This window comes from Solanum pennellii, chromosome 7, assembly GCF_001406875.1.
Source record: "Solanum pennellii chromosome 7, SPENNV200".
Taxonomy (NCBI): Eukaryota; Viridiplantae; Streptophyta; class Magnoliopsida; order Solanales; family Solanaceae; genus Solanum; species Solanum pennellii.
Genome location: NC_028643.1, coordinates 58,628,165 through 58,645,670, shown reverse-complemented (window position 1 = coordinate 58,645,670; position 17,506 = coordinate 58,628,165). Strand labels below are relative to the sequence as shown.

Here is a 17,506-nt window from a genome sequence, read left to right as displayed (position 1 = left end):
ATTAATGTATTCTATATTATTATAGAAACAACTACACATAAATTGTTTTATGTGAATTTCATAATTTAAACAAGTTTAATGAAAAGAGATATGGAGTCTTCCACTCCAAAACATAAATTCAAAATACATTAATTTTAAGTCAAGATAACTATTATCTTTCGGAAGAAAAATATCATTACCTCAACCATAATTTCATGTCCTATATCAATTTTGTAGTGATTTTGATGGTTTGCATTAAATATGATATTCTACCAACTTTACGAAAACTATTTCAATTTATTTGTTCAAAGTCTTAAAACCAATAGTCATGTATTTTCCTTATAATACACATTACAAAGTATAATAAATGACTAAGGTAAAAGAAAAAAATGATTTTAAATAATTTCTCAATTAATTTTAAAATATCAATATTAGCAAAATAATAAAAGTCTTCACAATAATTGATTTAAAACTCTACTCTGTTCACACCTTTGCACTTTACATTTATCTTACCTTTTATGGACAAATAATAAATTTTTCAAAATTGAACAAACATAGTTTTCAAGAAACAACTCAGCAATCTAGATTGTACATATAATAGGCGAGATGTCTGTTCACTTCTTCATTTTAATTTTAGTTTTTGAAAAAATATATAAGCAGTCAAGAGAAGACACTTGAATCAATACAAGTTTGCTTCTTCACTTACTTCAATTTTTTAAAGGGAATAATAAAGAGGAATATGTAAATGTGATTGAGAAAGTATTGATTCACTCGTTCATTCTATTCAATTCATTTTTGCTTTTTATTTTCTCGCATAAAAGAATCAAATTACGTGATGGTAAGTTTGATTCAATTCAGATATTGTTTTGTTTCTCAATTTTTTGCCTTGTGTTCAATTTATAAATTTACTGTTCATTTTAGCAAGTGTCATGTTTTTGAATTTACAAACCATTTCTAATAAATTTTAAAACCTATAATCAACAAGATTGAATTTTTTTATTTCTCCTGCTTGAAATCCAATTTCAGTTCTTTTGTCTATGGAATATAGAAAAAAATATCTCAACCCCAAAAAAGTTATAGTAAAAGTTGTGTACATCTTCCTATTTTCAAACCCTAGTTTGTGTATATCTCACCCTTTTGAAATCCTATTTGTGGGATGACATCAGATATGTTGCTTTTGTTGTTGTGTATGGATATGTATGAACAATCTCATTTAAACACAATAAGACTTCCATAAATTTTTCCACAAGCATTCTGTCAATTATTTTTTCCAATCTTAGAACGAGACTTTTATCTCGATCATAGAACGAGAGTCATCGAAGGATGATGCTTTCTTAATCCCTTAAAAGCATTCCTATGTGCTCAAATCCAAAAGTGTGTTTCATCTCTAAAAACCTATATGTAATATCTATTTCTATTTATTTCAAATAAGTTTTACATTATGAAATACGATGTATATATACGGTTATGATTAGGATAAAGTGTATATAGCTTCAACGACATTTGTGTATAATAAATTAACTATATTTTGTTTGTGACTTCTAAATCTCATTTGGCTTTCAACTTTATACTCTTTAGTGTGTGGGGAAGATCTTTCTTTTTTGTGAGCATGATTTGTCAATTTGAATAATTTGTTGATCTTACCTTTTGGTTTTCATTCACTAGTATATGCCCAATATGCTTGAAGAAGAAAATAAAAAGAAATAAGATGCCAAGAGGTGTCACGACCCAAAAATGGACGTGATGGCATTTGTCTTATCCCACCAAGACAAGTCAGCCTAAAACTCAACTTATTACAATTAAATGCGGAAAATTTACTATCGACTTACATTATACCCCAAAACCTGGTTGTCACGTGTACAAGCCTCTAAAGTATTACAATTGATTCAAAAGAAAACTCAAGTCTCAAATGAACTTGTTTCTAGAATAGAACAAGATCATAATTAAGGAGAAGAAAGTCTGCTGCGATGGAAACAACTACCTGACAAATCTCCAAGAAGCCTCGGAAAAGAAGAGAATGACAAGTACAACAAAAATCCAAGCTCATAACCTACAAAAATTTGTAGAAGCAAGGGGTGAGTACCAAACACACGGTACTCAGCAAGTAAACGTCTAAACACAAGCTAAGGGGATGAAATACGGGTACTCCTACCACCCCAACCGAACCTCCACAATTACAACCTGCATAAAATTCAGTCTAACCTAACAGTTCATATTTACATAGCACGTAACTCTACAACAACACTCAGACAAATTACATATACATCCTCCACAATCACACTTTACCAAATTACATATCCTCAATAACAACACTTCAACAAATTACATATTCTCGATAACAACACTTCAACAAATTACATACCCTCAACAACAACAATTCAACAAATTACATATCCTCAATAACAAGCTCAGTATTCATCAATCACAAATTTCGCAGAAAGTCAATCACAAGATCAGCAAAACACAATATCAAGTTCACCAATGATAAGTATGTGTAATGCAATGGAATGCAATGTCAAGTATAATGATGCATGTCTGACCTAGTGATACACACCCGCTGTCTCTCAGTCCGGGACCCATGGGGGACATATATGTCCATGCATCTGTCGCGGCGCACGACACGACCCTCGATATAGTAACCATCGCGGCGCGCGATACGTCCCTCGAAATATAGTATCCATCGCGGCGCGCGATACGTCCCTCAAAATGGTACATCCTCTTTAAGTTCTCATTCTTTCTCAATGCACATAACGCTTTTCACAATCATGTCTCAAAATAATGCAAATGACATGTTCATACAAAAATAAAGAGGATATCACTATTTTAATAACATTGCACAATCCACAACAACATCAACAATGATTCAACAAGCCTTTCAAATCATTCTCCATTATCAACACATCACACACAACCCATTATTCACATTGCCTTTTATTACCCTTTTGTTTTCATCATTAGAATTAATCAATGTGGACAAGTCAACCCATCACCAAGTCCCATTACTCCCAAACATATAGCACAAGGAAATACACGCATTCCATACACTTAACAAGAGTTTAGAAATCCACTTGCCTCAAATAGTAGAACAATAACTCCGGGACTTGATCGATCCTTCCATTTTCGTTGAACATTCAACTCAAAGCAATCTATTCAAATAAGTAATCATACTAAGATTTTGAAATTAAAAACACTCATATAACTATGTGTCTAGTTTAGAACAAAAAACTCATTCCAAATTTATAATCAAACTTCTAACCTTAATACCAATTACATACCCATTTCTCATAGTCTCTAAATTTCGAGTCTAGGTTTAAGTTCTAATTACACAAATATTATAAATTTAATAATATCATATAATACAACACCCTTAATATTCAATTACCTACATTGGTATATCAAAAATTGATTGATAATTGGAAAATAAATAATAATCTTAGGAATTATAAGCCTGGCGCAGCAGTGGCATATAACCCTAAACCTCATTTCTATTCCACTTTTAAGTAACCTTAATCGTTATAATAATATATTATAATAATACGAATCTATATAAATTTAGCATTCTGCATTATCAAACAATCATTAGCTATTTATTCAACCAATCATTGGCCACCAACATTTTCTTTTATATAATAAGAAAAATTGATACAGTGAAGCAATACAATTTGCAAAAACTTAATTTTGCACTTTCATTCTCTAAATTATATATTAATATTAATATCACTCAATCAATATACACCATTAAAAAGACTTGTTCCTAGTTAATTTACCTCATTATGGTATTGCTCTTTCTCTTTTGTTTCTCCTTGTGCCATTCGTCTGGTCAGGTATGTTTTCGTCCCTTCTCTCTTTTTCTTTATTTTTTTCTGATTAAAATAATTATGTATTATATATGACAAACCCTAGTATTTTATTTTTGATAAATATGGATCAAATTTATAAGGTGTTAAATAAATTATAACTTCAGCCCATTAATTGTTTCATGATCATCAACAATTGGTCATAATTACTTAATGACTATGGTGAAATTTATGCTAAATAACATATGCATACATGTACATAAAATTTAAAATTAGTTTCACATATTAGTGTAAATTATACACGTTTTAATCTAAAAATCTACTTCTAATTACATAAAAACTTAATAGAAAGGATGAAAATAATTACCTTGACGCTTTGAGATGAAAATATTGATTTTTCTCCTCCTTTTCCCTTTTCTTTTCTCCCTTTCTTTTCTTTTCTTCTCTGCGTTTTTTTTTTCTTTTTCAAATCGTTCTTTTCTTTCTCTTTCTTATAAGCCGTGCGGCTTTAACAATTTAGGGCACTTTGCCCCCTTTTTTTATTTTATTTTATTTTATTCATTTATTTAATTAATTCCTTTTCATTTTTTTATTTTTTATTTTAAATTATTATTCAGCGATAAAATAATCTTTTATTAAATCTAAAATCATGTCACTTATTGTTACAAGTCATATAAATTATTTATAAAATCTACTAAAACGTTAATATATAAATAATAGTTGGAATTTCTAAAACGACTAAGAGAGTCGTTAGAAATTCCAACTATTATTTTTATATTAACGTTTTAGTAGATTTTATAAATAATTTATATGACTTGTAACAATAAGTGACATGATTTTAGATTTAATAAAAGATTATTTTATTGCTGAAAAAATAATTAAAAAAAAGAAAGAAAAGGAATTAATTAAATAAATGAATAAAATAAAATAAAATAAAAAAAGGGGGCAAAGTGCCCTAAATTGTTAAAGCCGCACGGCTTATAAGAAAGTGAAAGAAAAGAACATTTGAAAAAGAAAAAAAATGCAGAGAAGAAAAAAAAAAGAAAGGGAGAAAAGAAAAGGGAAAAGGAGGAGAAAAATCAATATTTTCATCTCAAAGCGTCAAGGTAATTATTTTTACAAGAGGAATAAGTAATCTTCTGTAGAGGACCAAGGGGACTCTTCCAAGAATATACTAGAGAACAAGCAAAAGGAAAAACTTATTTATAGTACGTAGTTAATTACTTCAACATCTTACAACTGATTTATGTTGATTATTATTGTCCTTGCTCACTTTAATAAATTAAAACAGAAATAATGCCTTTTTAAAATTTTAATCTTATTATTAAATAAATTTTTAAAAATTAATTGGAGTATTAGTAGTCTAAGAATTAATTTCAATATATCATTAGTAACTCTTATTTAGAAAAATAAAATTTTAACTATTTGTTTCAAGGGAACAAGGAAAGCAATTCACAACTTCCCATGAAATAGAGGAAGGATGCAGACAATCACGAACATCAAATTATTCATAGTACGTAATTCATTAGTTTATTCAACAACTCATAGATGACTTATACTATTAATTATCTTTCATTTGATTATTAAAGTTTTTAAGGTGAGTTTGAGAGCCTTGGTGAAGATAACCATTATAGTGCTACCCAAATAGAAAATAACACTGTCAATACGTTTTTGTATCGCCTCCTTCCTGCTTGCGAGGTAATTTTTTAACACTTACATCTATTTAAAAATCTTTTATTTAGCACGTTTATTATATTTCACAATATACCTTTCTATCTCCAATTGTTTATTAAGAAACAATCTGGATTTGCAGGAATTAGAAAGTGAGAAATTTAAAGAACATAGCGAAAGCAACATAAGCCGGGATCAAAAGGATTCTTTTGTGGAGGAACTTCTTCACGAACGAGAAGAAGAAATTATTGATGGTACTTTAGGAATTTTGCAACTTTTAAATTAAATATATTTTAATTATTTGACTTTTTTTCATCGAAAATAGAGAATTATCCTAAATTTAAATCGATGAGCGCATGGTAATTGAAACTCTTCCCCTAAATGGCACATAGCACATTGGTAGCCTAAAATACAGTCATTAAATTGATGTTGCAACCTTACTTTTTGAACTTCTAATTTGTTTCACATATATCATGAAATGTAACATAAAATTTTCAGGTGAGCCAGATATCAACAAAATTACAAGCGAAGATGATATCCCAGATAATTCTGATCACATTATAAATGAAAATATTTAACTATGCCTCGAGACTTTTGGCAAAAGATGAAAATGGTGGAAACTATCATATCACACAAGGAATGCCAAGAAGTATCAAATTTCGTTCCATCAATAACATTTATAAGGTAATTCATATAAAGCTTTTGTTTATCTACATCATGTATGAAAAGAGTTTCTAATATTATTCAACAATAGTTTATTTTTTTCTTTTCTTTTGATACTTCGATATTTGACAAAATAAAATAAATTTCTGAACTTATTTTGTTATCTCACAAAATTTCATTCCATTCCATAGTGTACTTTCATGCTCTCACCAATTGAAGAATATAATTGGAATCGTCCGACTGAAGAAGACCAAATATGAATCATTTTGAAACTGAAGATTCAAGTATCAAAACAAACAAAAAGACTGTTTGTTGTGAGAGAAAACGGAGAAACAACAACTGAGAAAACGATGTTGATACTTCTTCCCCGTAGTTTCAGGATTGCATTTTAATCAGTTCTTTTAGTCATATATGCAAGCTTAGGTTTTCTTTTAATAATTTTCTTGAATGTTGAATTTTATCATTTCATGCAAAACTTAAAATTTAAGTCGCATTTATAAATTTTGTCAATTGCTTCTTCAGTTCATGTTTATTAATTATCCTTTATTAAGTATTTTATTAAAAATTCATCAACAAGAATGGTCATCTCTTTTGAATAATAACAGATCAAATTCGATACAAGGGTCTTTAGAAAAAAAACTATCTACTTCTACGAGATAGTGATAAGGTTTGCATACAATGTATCCTTCGCAGATACCACTTAGTGGATTTCACTAGGTACGTTATTGTTGTTGTTGATAGTATACCAAATCAATAAAGGTAAGTATTCTCAACATCCATATGCTTCTTCACAACTAGTTTATGTATTCATAGAGTCTTATAAATAGCTCACACTATATGTAATAGATATTCTTTCCTAAAATTTAACATAATGATCTTCACAATAACTAAATAATGAATGGAAGACAAGAAGACACCAGCCATGAGTCCTTAAAAACAACTTCACTATAATAAATAAACGACTATGTGGCAATAACATATTTTGCCACTATATAGTATCTAATGGCAAAATTTAATAAATATGAGTATTTATAACCAATACCCTATATAAATGTCATTAAAGATTTTAGTGAAATTAGATGCAATGATATTAACTCAATTACCGCTAAATGTCTCTTTTTGTAGTGCTTGTGCTTGAAGTATCACTATCACAACCTATATTTGACTTATGAAGACGTGAAGCGATCATGGAAAAATACTATAGAAAGGATGACAAGATTACAACAGAAAAAAAATATTGAAGGTCAACATAAAACTAGATTATATGTTGCATGCTACAATATTACAATAGAAAAAAGTTTGAACATGCCTACCCCTACCCCAACCCAATCCTTTTAACTTCCTATCTCATATAGCTTATCTAGATTATTGGATGTCATTACCGCTGTAACAGAGTTGACAATTATTATCCAGATTTATAATATGGTGATTGCATTGTAGATTTATCTGATGGAAGTCGTTGTAGTTGCATTTGCAACTGGTATGTATGTTACCTTAGAACATTCAGTTGGTCTAGCCGTTACTCTCTATTTCATCGCTTGCATCTCTTTCACTGTGTTTAGCTTGTTTATGGTTATTCTTCTTGTAAAAAGGCCTACATAAATTTAATACTTCTATTATAATCATATTGACTTTGAGAGTCCCTTCATCAACCCATAGAATATTTTTTCTTACAATGTCATTGATTATTAATAAGATCAAAATGATGATTAGTGATGTAACATATGAGGTAGAGATGTACGGGAAGAGATATAGTTAGTCAAGAAATCCACGTCCAGAAGATGAAGATTATTGAGATGAGGATGCTCAAATGGATGTGTGATCACACGCTGAGAGAGATATGATTGGGAATAAAGTTTTTCGGTACAAGGTGGGAGTAGCTCTATGAAAGACAAGATGAGAAATATGAGGCTAAGGTGGTTCGGTCATGTGAAAAGGAGCTGCGAGGGTACAAGGTGGTTCGGTCATGTGAAAAGGAGCTGCGAGGGTACGCCAATTAGGAGATGTGAGAGGTTGGTTGTAGCAAGAGTTAAGAGAGGTAGAGGTATACTGGGAAAACATTGTTAGCGATTTCATATGACTTAGCACAGCTCCAACTCAGTAGGTTGTCGGGTGTTCTCGTACCTAACGTGGGAGAATTTGGGGATAACCTCCTCATTTTCCTCTTCTCATCATTGCAGTAGTATTTAGTAATTGTATAGTCTCCTATTATTCTGTGTGTCGGACTAATTGTTGTTTTATTTTCTTCAAGTCGTGGTATTTGGGTATTATATTTTTCTTGCAAATCTTACTTTGATAACATTCTTTTTGAGCAGATGGTCCATTGAAAACATTCTCTTTACCTCATAAAGGTAGAGGTAAAATCAGCATACATCCTACCTTCTCCAAACTCTAGTTGTAGGATTACACTAAGTAGTGTGTTATTATTATCGAAAAAATATAAAACAAAAATTTTAATTGTGACGAAAGGGAGGAACAATATAGTGACAATCTTTTGTGGTCTTAATTTAAAATGCATTGTACAAAATATGAAATTTTTATCTTCAAAATAAGGCAGGTTACCTGTGATAATAACTAAATGTAAACTAATGGATGGAGTATATATATGTTGATGAAATCCATTTACCAAAGTCTTTATCTTTAAGTGGTTGTCTAATGTTGCAGGCTGGTACATGAACGTGTAGAAGTGTGTAATTAAAACATCTTAAAATGCATATCTATGTGTGGAGTTCGAGAATGGCCCAAACCAAAAGGGACTTATTTGTGCAGCCCTTGCATTTATACTGAAGGTTCTTTCCATGGCTTGAATTTATGACCTTCTTAAATTAAAAAAAAAATTAAAATTCAAAAATCAACAGCTTCAAATTTTACTTTTATATAATATAATTTTGCGACGAAAAATATTCAATTGTTATTTTTTAATTAGCATACGTGGCTTCACCATTCAAGATAAGCATATGGGAATTTATTACTAAATTTATACAAATCAAAGACTACAATTAAATGTATATAAATAAATATAGGAAGAACAACTTTTGTTGTATTAATATGCTTCAAGTTATAGAATAGTCCTAGTAAGAAAGAAAAAATGGATTTTTTAAAAAAAATTATGTGGATTTGTGCCTTATAAGGCTCAAAAATTCAGGAAGCTTGTAAGACTCATTTTGAGTCTTACTTTTAAAACCCTATAATTTACACCGTTAGGGAAAGTAAGGAAATGTTTCCCTTTTTCGTATTAAAATATATTGAGTTACCCCATTGAAAATTTCGAAAAATTTTGTTTCCCTTTTGGTTCCATTGTCACGACCGGAGTCTAGATCCCAGATAAGACCGGCGTCGTTGACCTCTCAGAGGTTGAAGACAAGCCTACATACATCATCGTTACTTCATCTAGGTTAATTTTAGCAGAAAATTTGAACTTTTTGTTTTTCAACATGCATGTAAGTCATTCTAGTTAAACTCATATACGTTCACCATCAACCATCTACCATTAAGATCATCAAATGAAACAAATAGTACAATGTTGCATCAAATGTATACTTGCCAAAATGGCCGCAATACAATGTCTGAAATAAAAACGGGAAAGAAACGCTAGTGGAACATACTCCACTAGCTCAATCCTATAACTAAGCTAGAAAAAACTGGGCAAGCATCCTCGAATGAATGAGGGCATAAAAAGTCCGGATGAATGCTCCACGTACGGATGGCTTCACCATCGACCTGTAAGCTCTAACGTCCACCTGTGCTTGCACCTAAAAATATAGAGTTCTATAGGATTAGTACACACTTGTACTAAGTATGGGTATATGCAAGCACACACCAATGACATGTATGAGTAAGAATAGCTCTTTCCTAACAACATGATATATGGAAAGTCAAGTCATTAGACTTGCCAAATTTGGATTAGAAAGGTTAGTGGACTTGCCAAATTGGATTAGGAAGGTCATGCCATGAGAGTAACATGCATCATCATACGTATCATATTGCACACAGCACATAACGTCTTACACATAGAACATAACATATTGCATATAGAACATAACATCCTTTGTATCATTCATTCATACGCCATGGGACTTTGGAATCACGGGCTTGACATAAAGACTTCCCAAAAATGAGGTCTCAACATATGAGACATCAACTAGGGAGCCTTCTTTAGCAAACACAGAGTCTGCTTCATTCATTCATACGTACTTCACTTCATACATTCATAAGCTAGTGTAAACACCAACTATCCCTAGGATTTAGTTTAAGACATTTATCGGTTTCTCTGTGCAATGATCAAGAATGACCTAGTATCATTACTTAAGATTACTTCACCTATTGATTATCCTATCTTAACACCTTCAGTATAATTCATTTCATTATGTGCATCATTTCAGGTTGGCCTCATTCATTGATTGGGAACTTTAACTTTAACCCACATATATCATGTGAACATCATGAAATCCAGTGTCTTCCCCACACCGAAAAAGGTTGAATCAACGGCCAAAGTGACCCAAAACATGCTAGCGTGTATAGGGGATTGAACCCTACTAGATCCCTATATTGGCAGTATAGGTTCAAAGACTAGGAAATATAAGGAGATCCATACCCGGCATGCCGGACAGTCTCATCTCATGAGAGTTACGTGAACCTCCGCCCTTCCCGAAGGAAGGCATCATCACTCATAGCTAGCCTATCGGTGCTCAGTATAAAGTTCCATTACATTCAACTCATATATCATGGAAGCTGGCTTCTAGCATGAGGACATTATAGCTAATTAGATGATTTCTCATATCATTATTAGTATTAAGTATGCATTAACTTCAATACATTCGTTAGAGTGTTCATAGAGACTGGTTTCTTCATTAGCTTTACACTCTCATAGGTGAGTACTTTTTGGTAACATTTACTTAGGCTCATTTAAGATTGCTCTCATCTTTCATATTAGCCGCTTATCATTGTCACCTCATTAATTAACTTTAACACATTTGCTTTTCATAATTAATCACCACTTCACGTGAATGTTCATTTCATCATAGCCAATGCACTTTGCCATTTAGTATGTTTCACACTCTTATTTAACCTTTCTAGGGTCACATCATTTTATCACATACATCTTAGGCTCAGTTACTTTTAAACGTATGCTAGACTTATGAGTCCACAAATACAAGCCATGAGGATTCATTCATAGTTTGTCAAAGTGATTCATGTTTACACAAGATTTTATGGTACAAGACTTATGCATCTTGTTGATATGCCAAGATATTGATTTCGATCTTTAGAGGCAACATTTATTAAATATTTGTTTACGTATGACTTATGTGTCAATACGGAATCGGGTAATGGAACCCGATTTTGAATCCCTTAAACAACACTTAATCTTATTTTAAACTTGATGATTGAATTATTCATATTTGGGAGACCCTAGTTCAATTCCTATCAACCCCATAATATTTTTTTCTTATTCTCCTCTCCTTTTTTGTTTTAAGACGAGGAGGTTGTGGGTTCAATCCCCCACAAGCTCATTATTTTTCTTTTAATTTATCTCTTAACTTTATCACCTATCCAAGAGTTTGTGGGTTCAATTGCCATCTTCCACATTTAATTTCTCCTTTATTTTTCGCCTAACTCTCTCATCAATTCAAGAGGTTATGGGTTCAATCCCCACTCACCACATCTATTTTTCCTTGATTTTTTATCATGAAATTTTTATGAAATTTTCATTTGTTGAGGTCATGGGTTCAATCCCCAATGACCTCACATTTAAAAAATTTTAAAATTCCTCATCCTTGATCGAGACTGCTTAAAATTTGGTCTCTTCTAATCCATTTTGCTCTCAATATTTTGTTGATTTTTTTGTAGCTTTCATGTAATGATATCTTTGGTTCAATCCTTAGTGATATCACTTATTTTACATTCATTTTTCATTGCATTTTGTATGACTTTGTTTGGCCGAACCCAACCTGCCAAATGCTGGAAATTTGTTCACTATTTTCAGCTTCTTTTTATCATCATTCATACGTTAATTCTTAAGGCATTTCGTAGATCATTTGGTGTATGATTAAGTGTAATCTTTTTATGATTATATTAAGCCAAGAATTCCCATTAAATCCAGCAACATTACACAACTTTTACACCTCATGATTTACACAAACATTCGCACATAAAATTCAACCATAAAAACATATCATTTTTAAGGCTTAAAACCAAAAATCATGTCACGCCATACACATTTATTTTTCAAGAAATTTTGGCATACAAACTTCATCGGTCATACAATTCCGAACACATAATCATGAACACATTATTACAAAAATCACACTTCATACCTAATCTACCAGCAAACATACCAATGTAAGATCAGTGATAGGAGCTAGTGACAGGGAACATGTAATGGGGAACAATCCTAGTTTCGGAATAGAATTATCTGAGTCTTAAGGGTCTCTTAGGAAAGGGACCAAAAGTAAGAAAACCCATTCCTGATTTTAACATTGTTCAACACTTGATCTTTCTTCCCAAGACATCACCAAATTCACGTCCAATCCTACAACTTGCACCTTACCCGACTAGCGTATAACGTTTTAAGATTGCTTTCTCGTTGGTGTTTTGCGTGAAAGTTCTTCAAGTGTGAAGAAATTATTTTCAAGTTTGGCAGCAAGAAAGAAAGTGTGAAAAGAGAGAGATAGACGTGAAGGAGAGAGAGATTAACATGAAAAAGGTGAGTGGCTTAGGATTAGGTGATGTAGTTTTGACTTAGTCAACTCTTTCAAAATTCGAAAATCTAATTTAATTAGTTTAGTGAAATGACCATAATGACCTTACAAGATCAAATTCTAAACCTCAATTTGGTCCAGTTAAATGTCGCTTCCATCGAGGTTCGAACCCGTGACGTCCCCATTGCGGAAATGGGTCCCTCCGGGTCGACCCGACCCAAACAGCCCCATTAATTAATTAACTAATAATAATAATCTAATTTTCCATTTTGTTCAATAGTATTTAAATATTAATTAATTAAATTAATTCACCAGTATAACTAATCGATTTAAATCATTTCTCCCACCTAGGTTCGAACACGGGTGGAGCAATATTTTGCTCAATGGGCAATTTCTGTCCTTTCTACCAAAAATGACCCTCCAACTTATTAGTTAAATAATTAATTACATATTTAGGGTAATTACGATACCATCCTTAGCCTAAAAAAGACCATTTTACCCCTAGACCCTCCAAAATTAAGATTTCCCCTTTTTAAGTCCGTTAAAGACTCATCCGAGTAAATCTTCATATTCGGGAGCCCTACATGGATGGACCACACCTTTCCTATATCAACTTACTCCCCAAGTTAGTTGGATGGGCTGTCGCAAGGGTTCAGAGGTCTGCTTCTACGCGGATCAATCAGTGTGAGCCCGGTCTAACAGTAGGCAGTATTGACACATCAACCATACTTAGCATATCCAGTTTAGGGTTGATACATTGTCCACCCTGAAGAACATTTGTCCCCGAATGACACTACACATCATTTTAAAATAAGGAGTGTGATTTTTGAAAATATCTTCATACTTTAGACTTTACTCTTTGTGAATTTTTGTTTCACACTTACTCTGGATAATGCATATTAATCAAGCTTATCTGAAGCTTCATATTTGAGATTGAGGAACTTCTTTCTCAATATCACTTAACTTGATGCACCTCACAATTCATGCAACAAAAAAGTATCATGTACACACTATACAAAAACAGCAACATGATATGCAAATTTGAATTCATTTTAACTCACATAGTGCAATTATTACAGATACGATTTTCGGACTTACAACACCAAGTCGACTATTGCACTAAAACTTAGAGTTTGTTAAAATAAACCAGCCTTAGGAGGAGTATATCTAACCCCTAAGATAACATCTTGTTGTCCTTAATATTTGAAATTATATGGTTTTGTTGGATTGATCCACGCCCTGTTCATTTATACCCTATATCATTTGGCACCTGAAACCTCACTACCATTGTTTGCTATTCTATCGTAGCATAACACTTGTGGAGAAAATCCATACCTACGCCATTCAATGCTTTTTGTTGGTGAATATCTAATTCACATATTAGTATGTTGGTGCACATTCTTGAAACCTACTAGCAGATTCACATTAATAGACTAAGGAACTCCTTCCTAAACCAAAGCATACAACATAACTAAACACATAAGTCACATAAGTCAGCAACCAACATGATGACTCCAAAATATTAACTTCATACTAGTGCATAAAACCATAGACATGAAAAACTAATTAAGGCTACGCACCGGAGACATCACTAGAGGTGTCTTCCCCTACACCCCTAGACTTGAGTGCGAAGAATCGTTCCCTACTTGGAACCTCTTCACTTGGACCATTCGGCTGAACTTTATCATTTCCTTTTTCTCGACCTCTCATATAAGGATAATCGTTCATCATGTGACCCAGTTTTCAAGAACTGTAACAAGCGTTAGAGCCCCTCGTACACTCTCCTCCATGAAGTATTTTACATTTCCTACAAGGTGGCCTCTCTTAAGGTGTATCTACTTCACTGTTTCTCTTAACTCTGGGCTCAGAATCCCTATCAAAGTGACCCTTGGATGAACTTGACTCCCCTTGGTGGGAGAGTCACTTCTTAAACCCGGGCTTATCCCTAATTTAAGTATTACTCTTCCTTGAAAAATTCTTTTTAGCTTGCATTGACTTGTTCCCTGCCCCTGTATGCTTCCTCTTCCTGCTTTCTTCCAATTGTTGGACATGGACCATAAGCCTGGAAAGATCCATACTATCATGCAGCATAGATGCCCTACACTCCCCCTCGAGAACCTCAGAAATCTTAGATCCAGTGTAAACTGGAGAATTCATCCTCGTGAAGTCCCTTAACCTGCTAGCGATTGTGCTGGAAGGTGGGTTTTCCCTGGGAACACCCTATTGCTCTGCCTGGGCTGTCATAACCTGAGCTTTTAAAGTGATGGCTTGGGCCATCTCTACCAAGGCTGTCCTCACTTCTCCATCTGTCAACCAAGTTGGTTTAACAGACATCTCCATTCCTGTAGCTGGAGCCTGGGAACGAACTTTATTTACCCTAGTAGCTGCTCCTCCAATCTCTCCGCTAGAGTTTCTCCTCGTATTCATCTTTCTTAATCTCAACACTTGATGTTAGATACACTCTTAACAGCAATAAATCAGACATTAGAGAAGGCACGATAAGATCAAAAGAAGGGAATTTTTCCTACGCATCATGCAGTCTCTATTTCGGGATAGTGGTGCACTTCACAAACATGAATTAGGAACTACTCGATGTGGTCGATGTGAAATTATTATCCTCGGAATATAAACTAAGGCTCTGATACCAACTTTGTCACAACCGGAGACTAGAACCCAGACGATACCGTCATCGTTGACCTCTCAGAGGTCGCAGACAAGCCTACATACGTCATCGTTACTTCGTCTAGGTAAATTTTAGAAGAAATTTTGAACTTTTTGTTTCTTAGCATGTATGTAAGTCATTCTACTTAAACTCATATATGTTCACCATCAACCATCTAACATTAATATCATCAAATGAAAGAAATAGTACAATGTGGCATTAAATATATACTTGCCAAAATGGCACAAATATAATGACTGAAATAAAAATGGGAAAGAAACGCTAGTGGAACATACTCCACTAGATCATTCCAATAACTAAGTTAGATTAAAATGGGTAAGCTTTCTCAAATGCATGAGGGCCTACCAAGTCTATATGAATGCTCCACGTCCAGATGGCTTCAGCATCGACCTGTACAAATTGACGAGCCTTGAGAAATAATATCACACCCTGAGGAGGGTGACTAAAGGAACCTCTCAATTCTCCTATAGGAATTCCAGGCATAGCTAAAGTTATTGTCTTGGCATGGAAATTTAAAATACCGTGGTTAGAAGATAACCAATCCATACCAAGAATCACATCAAAATTTACAATATTTAAGACCTTTAAATCTGCATGACTTTCATACACTATAAACGTAACAATACATAATCGATACACACGGTCTACCACTACAGAATCCCCGACATGAGTAGATACATGTATCGACAAATCAAGATACTCACATAATATATCTAGACTAGGAGCAAAATATGTGGAAACATAAGAATAAGTAGATCCTGGATCAAATGATACAGCAGTTGGTCAAGGACAAACTGGAAAAATAACTGTGATAAAAGAATCTGAAGCTTCATCCTCTAGCCTACTCGGAAAAACATAATAGTGAGAACGACCTCCCTCATATTGTGAACCCCTACGACCACTACCTTGACCAGAAGGAGAAACACCTCTACCTGAATGAGAACCACTTCTACCACTCTACGTACCACCCCTAGCTGGAGGTTGTACAGCACTGATATACCGTGGTTTCACGGTATTTTTAATGCTTTTTCCTTAAGTTAAATGTGTCCAAAAGACTTTTTGTATTAATTTTTATGTAAGTTTCTCTTTATTTGCAGGAAATCTGTCTAAAAGATGAATGCGGAGGTTTTTGAGCAAGAAATGCAGAAAAGTACCACCTACGGAGCTTGTGACGGTCCGTCGTGCCCTTGACGGTCCGTAGGTGGCATCTTAGTGCAGCTTCTGAAGGAAGATGGGGAAAACTTACAAAGTGTGGGGTAACGGAATGCGTGACGGACCGTCGTAGCCATGACGGTCCGTCCTGCTGGTTCGTCATGAAGATCAGAGAAGTAGTCCTAGTACCCAAATTCCAAAAGTTTAGTGTTATGGAACGGATACCCCTGATGGACTGTTGTGCCTGTGACGATCCGCCATACGTGTCGTCGAGGGTAATGAAGAGAGCAGCAGAAGAAATTGCATAAGTATGGGATGACGGAGTCCATGACGGCCCATCTTGACCACGACGATCCATCGCGAGGTTCGTCGACCCAGCCGCTTTTTGACAGATTTCCAGAAAATAGAGTCCTTATTTAATTAGGTTTTTATTTTTTATAAATAGTTCGAAAAAACCTCGTTTTTAGGGTTAGACTCTTGATTATTTTTGGACTCTTTGTTAGACTCTTGATTATTTTTAGACTCTTTGTAAGACTCTTGATTATTTTTAGACTCTTTGTTAGGCTCTTGGTTATTTGAGCTTCTTCTGTGGATTAGACTTGGTGATTATTGTTACACTTTTGGAGAATCTTCAGTCTTCAATTAATTTCAGCAACTGATTAATGGTGACTTTTGTTGATTAATCAAGTGAACTTCTGGATTTTATTCTTTCTCATTGAAGTAAGTGCATGAATTCTTATATTACATATTTGAATATTGTGATTATAAATATGGGTAACTAAACTCCATAACTAGATTTTTGGTAACAATTGATAAATAATGAGGTAAAACCTAACTAAAATAACAATTCAAGAATAGTTTCT

At 33.3% G+C, this 17,506-nt stretch overlaps 1 pseudogene; it reads left to right on the top strand.

Moving 5' to 3' along the window:
- Positions 1–1,647: 1,647 nt before the first annotated feature.
- Positions 1,648–7,712, top strand: LOC107025715 (annotated as a pseudogene).
- The last annotated feature ends 9,794 nt before the right edge of the window (positions 7,713–17,506 follow it).